This window comes from Merops nubicus, unplaced genomic scaffold (genome assembly GCF_000691845.1).
Source record: "Merops nubicus isolate BGI_N331 unplaced genomic scaffold, ASM69184v1 scaffold13477, whole genome shotgun sequence".
In the NCBI taxonomy this organism is placed as follows: Eukaryota; Metazoa; Chordata; class Aves; order Coraciiformes; family Meropidae; genus Merops; species Merops nubicus.
Window position 1 is genome coordinate 20,554 of NW_008621064.1, and position 7,530 is coordinate 28,083.

The following is a 7,530-nucleotide window of genomic DNA, read 5'->3' on the forward strand; positions in this document are numbered from 1 at the left end:
CTGAGCATTAACAGTGACATAAATTTGTCTGCATAGGTTGCACTGCAGAAAACATTTATCTCCACACTATCAGATAAACACTGACCTTTGTAACACAGAGGTATTTACTAACTGGGCTTAATCCATCTGAACAAGACTAAAAAGGAAGGAAGAGGTGTTATCAGTACCCTAGTTGTTTTCTTATTAGCACGCTTTTTTTTTTTGATGTTCAGCCTCAGCATTGCATTTCTTCAGTCAGTAGCTGTCCTCAGTGCATTATAGGGGGGGCTACAGAGGTGCCGCATCCAAACTCTTCTCAGAAGGATGCAGTAGGAAGGTGAAAGGCAACAGACAAAAGTGTTACATGAAGGGAAAATTCCTGTTCCCCTCCTCTCTGTACATTTTAGGGGGGCAATGTCTTGAACTTGTAGCTGCAAGAAGGTATAAGTAACCCAAAAGTTGGGTTCTGTGAGTCTGAGGGACCAGGCAGAGCTGCTCCTCTGAAGCATGGGATAGTTCGTTCACTTGTGTCTATCAATGCAGCACTGCTGACAGTTTGTCTACCAGACAAGGAGTGTCTGTTCTCCATTTAAAATGAAGCTGCTATCTTTACCTTCTGAGATTAGAAAGGGATTATCATGTGCTACTGCATGGAGTTTGTACTTCACCTTCTTGCAATAAGTATTCTCCAGAGTAAATAAAGAATAGTATTCTTGTTACTTACATCAAGGCAATGCTGCTGGCACACAATATTTGAATTGTTTTCCAGTTACATTATTTGGTAGAGGAGGAGATGGGTTATATTAGCATTAGGTAGGGTGAAATTTGTGAACTTTGGCCTTACTGTCTTAAAAGATTCTGAAATGAGGCCTCTGCAGAGGCTACAACCTTGTTTTTGATACATTGCATAAATAACCTTGTCTTATATTGGACAAATTTCCGTGAATCTGAAGTGTTTTCCAGCTTCATCTCTATACAGCCCATTCTACTTTCGATGTTCTTGTTGGTAGATCAATAGAAGATGATAGCACTTTTCTTGATAATGTTGCACTGCGTGCAGTCAAGAATACTTTGATGATAACAGACACCAACAGAAATAAATGCAGGAGATTTTTTTTTTTCTTCCTGCATTTGCCACAAGTCAGAGGAAGTTTGGCATAGGTGGGAGGTAAAGTACGTTCAAGAAAAATCCCCACTTGTGGAAGGTTGTATGTATCCCTTTGGAAGATATTACACCACTGGGCTTTAGGATAGCTTTGCTGGTAGGATCCTGGTGCTACCATACTTGAAGGCAGTCAAAAGGGAAGGAGGAATGGGTTGAAGAAGTTGTGGTTACCAAGCAGACCACCTGGCATTAGCTGATCTTATGTTCTGCTCTCCTTATATTCTGAATTCATAATGCTCTTAGTATACTAATGTTTTCATCTAAGAATCCTCCTCAGTCTTCTAAATCAGTAAGCCACAGTCCCTGAACTATTACTGCTGCTTTTTATGCCTGTGCAAAGAAAATCAGTGCTCTTTATCTGGTTCATTCTAAGCTAGGTCTATTTGTAAACGTGTAAAGATTCATGTAAGACTGGCAAAAATAGAAAGAAGACCGGGAGTTGTGAGTATCTGATTTGTATCTGATATGTGTATCTAGGAAGAAGTGTGGCACCTAAACTTTTAGTAAACTTTTATTTTAGGGTCACAGGAGATGTAAAGACAATTTAAAGCAACAAAATCCTCACGTTCTTCTCTAAACCTTGCTTAAACTCTGCAAAAACAAAGCCTACTTCATTCAGTAGCAGGTATCTCAACGTGGGAATTTGTTTATTAGTCACTTTTTTTTTTTTTTTGCCCCCACCATGGACAATTACTTTCTTCCTCTGAGTAACTCTGATCTTCAAGGCATCCTTTTTTCTCTTGATGGAATATTTCACTGACTGATTCACTCTTTCTATGCAAGCCTACTCATCTTTAAGCCCATTTGAATTTTATTTCTTTAAGCCCAGTGTGAATTATCTGATTTCAGGACTGGAAAAATATCTATAATACTCTAGGTATGTGTACAAATAAAGTGAGTGGAAAAGGAGAAACTGTAAGATTAATAGGAATGAAAATATTTTTTTTGTTGTTGTTACTTGAGTTACTTTCTGCTTCTGTAGACCACAGGAAAACACCTGCATGGAATTAAAAAAAAAAAAAAAAAAGAAAAGAAAAGAAATAATATAAATTAAAAATACTTTGCTAACTGTGAATGTGGCTATTGTAGAAGTTCCTGCTTGGAGCAGGAGTTGGACTAGATTCTACAGATGGATGGACTAAATGTTACTCCCCTCCAGCTTGTGTGATTCTATTGTTCTGAATACCTTGACTTGACATTTTTAGTGTCAACAGTGCTACTTATCCTTAACATAACTTAAAAAATATAATATTTCAAAATATTATGTGTTCACTCCCATTCATGTTTGCTGTCTTTGTTTCTTGTAGACAGAACTGGAGTCCAGGCTCTGCTGGGATTTAACATGATACCATGAGGAATTATGTCCCGACCCAGTGGAAAGCTTTTCACATAACATTTGTCCTCCTAATTTGCTGGGGTTTTTTTCAGTTCCATCATGAGATAATTTGCAACAGACCTATCACTTTCAAATCCCACCATCTAATCTGCATATATAATACTTTGTTGTTTCATGCAGAGCACGATGACTAATTGCTGCTTGAAATACTTTGTTGTTATAGTCTCTTTTTCTTCCATTACTATTATAGGAAATTACAAAAAGTATATTTAGAGTCTTACAGTTTTGGAATTACCCCATTATTTGATACAAAATCCTCTCTGTCCTAAGGTGGATATCGCCTCATTTGACTCTGTCCAAAAAAAAGGACTGAGGAGTATTTTTTTTTTCAGCAACGATAAAACAGCTGTCTATCACCAGCTTTTTCTTAACTGTTTTCCAGATCTCTTGTAGGTTTGTGATGGGCAAATCATCTAACTTCTTAATGTGCACAGAAGAAACTTGTACATACTTGGTAGTATTCAATCTGCTCCCAAGTGTTTTTTCCCATTCTTTCTTGTGACGACTTTGTAGAGTGCAAGAGAGAAAAAGATGTGAATTTCCAAGAATACAACACTGGACTTGTTCAGTTAAAGCAAAGAGCATAAAAAGTCCCATGGACTCTCTAAGTCCCAGTTGGTGGTGCTAATGACTTCAAGCTTCTCTGTGACTTCTCCTTTTAGGTTTCTTTTTGGCCTTTTGGCTCTTGACTGGCCTTACCCTTATTCATTCTCTATTTCAGCCCATTTTTGTCTCTGAATGTTACATTTTGGCTTACATTTTGGCCTTATTGTGTTGTTGCTGTTCACCATATACTTCCAGAGTGTTATCTGGCCAAATCTGGGCTGGGCTAGAGGGCTGAGCTTACCAGTCATGTATCTGAGCTTTAACCATGAAAACAAGTGATTTATTTGAAACGCTTCTGTCTTTTAGATGACCTGAAGACAAACTACTGATAACCTATCTCTCAAGCAAAAGAGGCACTTAAAGGAAATAGAAACTAGAACTAGCTTCTATGTCAGGGGAAACTGTTTATTTTACAAAAAAAAAAAAAAAAAAAAAAAAAGGTGCTTTTGAGCTGCAGCGTTAATATTTTCGAACATTAGAATTTTGTCTCATACCATGTGATTGCTTTGTAACAGAATGATGGTATCCATTATGAATTTTCTGATTTGACTGAGAATTTAGGGGTTTTTTTGAGAGATGTTTCTTTGGTTTGGACTTTCAGATGGTCTCAATGTTAGCTTTTACTCCTAATTAATTCACTGGTAGTTTTATTTTTGCTTCAAGTAAAGCACAAACAGTGAATTACATACTGAATGGTTTAGGCTTCTCAAAATACAAGAGGACTGCTATATTTGAAAAATATCTCAAGTCTAAAGCCAACCTACAGCAAGGAGTGTCACAAGTTATATTTCAGGTAACAACCTTCCAGCTGAAAAAGTTCTGTTGAATTTGTTCTGTGAGCAGCATAAAAAGAGTGAAGGGCATACTTAGTTCAGTGTTTCAGCTCATGCACAGAGTCAGAGACTTGACTCTGGAGGACAAGTGCCCAGAGCTTTCCTGAATTGTGTTTTAGCTCTTTCACTTCCTCACTATAAAATGGTTTCACAGAATCGCTCCTGCAAACTGCCAGTTGTGTCCAAAATTGCCCTGTCTACTTCTGAAGTGTCTGCAGAATACTCGCAGGGGACTTTTTTTTTCTTTTTTTTAGGGGTTTTCCTAGCTTCTGTAGAGGACCTTGTGGAGTTGCTCTTTAACATGACAGTGAAGAGGAGACCTGGCAGGACCTTGCAGGAGCTCTTGAAATCACTGTGGAGAGCCTAGAAGTGTACCCTGTTTTTATGAATCATACAGAGATTAAAATATAGGCCATTCACTGAATCCATTCTGGTATGCCTACTGGAGATAAAGACATTATGACAGGTTTTTCCTTTGTCTGTCTCCACCCCTAAGTGTTTCCATGGGCACTGAGCTCCCAGCTTGTGTGACTTCAGTCATGTTACTAACTTCTCTGGATGCTTTATGTGACTGTTCTGAGTCACCATTTGCTATGAGAAAGTTCCAATAAAAAACATTGCTGACCATAAGCTGTTCTTCCAGTTACTACTTTCTCTATGGCATCTTTTCAAACTTTTATGATTTACGTTTAAAGGAAAATGTTAACAATATTTTATTATAAATGTTGTTAGCATTTACAATTATTTTTATACTATAGAGTCAGTGCAAGGAATTACACTTCCTCATGACACTGAAGCACATTTCCCTGAGATACACATACTCATACACATACTTTTTCTTATGACCATTTCTTAATTAGAGTGTAATAAGCTCATACAATTTATCAGAAATCATATCCTTTTCTTTCTGGGGCTTTCCATCAGAAACAAATTAACTGTTTCATTTCTGTGAAATCAGGGGACTTTTGGTTCTCAGCCATACTGACTGACACCTGGATTAAAAAAAAAAAAAAAAAAGAGACAGGAAAAAAAACTGCAGCACAGTGACTTTTGTGTGCTGATGGTGATGCTTCCTGTGTCTGATGTTCGGTGGTGCAGGAAATGTGTTCATCATGTACCATCTGGGAAATGCATGCATTTCTGATTACCTATTCACATTTTTATGCAGTCGCTCACTGATGCACTGAGCCAGTACGTTGTTTCTTGTGCATTATTAAGCAAAAAGTATGAGAACAGGGCCTGCGGTAGTGGGGTGTGAAGTACAGTTTGCTGAGTGTTTTCACTATCAACATGGAAATATGATGAGTACAATACAAGTTTAGATTTTGAAATTTGCAGGCTTCAGGTTTGCCTGAATTTTAATGGAGAAAAATCAGATGCTTTTTCTCTCTTACTGTTCTAATAGATGGTAGAATTCTGTATTCTTAATTTTTAAAATAACAAACAGCTTGATTGAACACAGAGAGCAAGCTAAAACTCTTGGTTGTCTTTCTGAAAATGCTTTTAGGCATTTTTAAACAGAAAAATGTTACCAAAGCATTAAGTGGTGCAATGCTGATAAACACTTTTCTGTACAGTTACAAACAGTTCCAAGTGTCTATATTATACCTGGTGTTACCAATTTCCTTGATGAATTATCACATCAGTTCAGGTTCACATATAGCTTTCACTTTGACAAAACATCTTCACAGGGATGGGTTCATCCAAAGATTGTCTTGTTTCTGGAAGCCACTCCAGACACAAGAAGAATCTGTCCCAACACTCAGGAAAACAAGCAGATATATCAGGAGACTATCTTGGCGAAGCAGGGAACTCATGACAGAGCTCAGATTAAAAAAAAAATAGCATACAGGGAGTGGATGAATGGGCAGACTAGAAAAGGAGGGACTTAGAAACATTGTCCATCCTTATAGGGAGGGTTATCGAGAAGATAAAACCAGGTTCTCACAACAGCATGGGATAGGAGGGTGAGAAATAATGGGTACAAGTTGGCACAAGAGAAGTTCATGCATAGACAGAAAATTTTTTCCTCCCTTAAGGGTGGTCAAATATTTGAGCAGGTTGCCCAAGGCCTGGCCCTTCTCCATCCTTGATTATTTTTCGAAGGTAACTGGACAAAGCCCTGAGAAAACTGGGCTAAGATCATAGCAGATCCTGCTTCGAGCAGAGGATTGGACTAGGAACCTCCTCAGTTCCTTTCCCAACTTGATTTACCCTGAGATCCCACATATAACTAATGAATGAAAGCCACACTGTAGAAGTCCAAGTCCTGCTTAGGGAAAAATTGTAATTGTAGAAATTTATACAGGTTTCTAACTTGACTTTTTTTAATGAGAATTGCACACCGAAAGTGCATCATTCAAATTACCATTTCCTGCATCTCCCTCTGAAAATATCTGCCTAGTATATAAGTGAAGTAGCATAAAATTACTTCAAGAAATAGGAAAACTGAAATAGCTATGTAGTCTCAATTTAAATATATAAAGATTTAAAAGGTATATGTTTTCTGTGATGTTCTCTTAGAACCAGCTCTGCTTGTGAAGAAGAGAGTTTAGTTCCATTTCCTGTCATCTGCTTTTAATTTCACATGCTGTTTGTTTTGAATTATCAGGTACTAGAATGTGTGCAACAGAAAGACTTGAATTTCCTCATGCTTACCGTACTTGATGTTTTATGTGGGAACTTGGCCCTTTACAAGCTGTATTGACAAGACAAACATTCCTAAAGGTATTCATTCATGTTATCAGTGCCTGTACTTGGCACCTGTTTTCAGGCATGCATCAATCAGGATGCTAGTCTGAATGCTTAGAAAGGTCTTTGGTGTTTAAGAATAGCCTGATCCTTCCCTTAACTTCTCACTGCAGAGTAAGGAACAGAACCGTTCTGCTAAAATGGGTATCTGCCTCTTTGGTTCCCTAATTACCTGTCTCCTCTATAAAATGTGTGGGAAATGACTCTACTTACATTCACTTCTCAATTAAAAGCTATAGAAAGATGGGCCCTTATTATCCAAAATCACTGTACAGTTCCTCTATCTGGAAGTCTACAGATCTTGGCTGATACTAGTACTGAATATAATCTTTGTTCAAAAGAGGAGGTGTCACACATGGATTTTCCTAGTATGTGTCATCATTAAAACACAAAGTAACTTTCATGTACCAATGGTGAAAAGAAAATTTTTCAGCCTTGTTTCTGTGGCTTCCATGGAGGATTAAAACTGGTGTTTCTGCAGTGGGGGCTATACGCTGGCAGGTCTAGAATTCCCCATTGACTGTCTGCTGCACATGTCAGTACTGCAGGATTGTAAACTGGGTGAGTTTTAATATATGTAACCATTTCCCTGTAATTTTGAAATTACTTTGAAGATGAACACGAGAAAATTCAGTGTGTAAATCAAGATAACCGAATCTGGAGTGAAGGTTTCATATGAGCACCAGGAAACGGAACCTGCTGAGTTTCATGACAATAATAGTTTTGCTATTAACTGTTGAGCTTTTTTGTACTGCTCTGAGTTACTCTGAAAGCAGTCATCAAAGCTTGATACAAGTTTT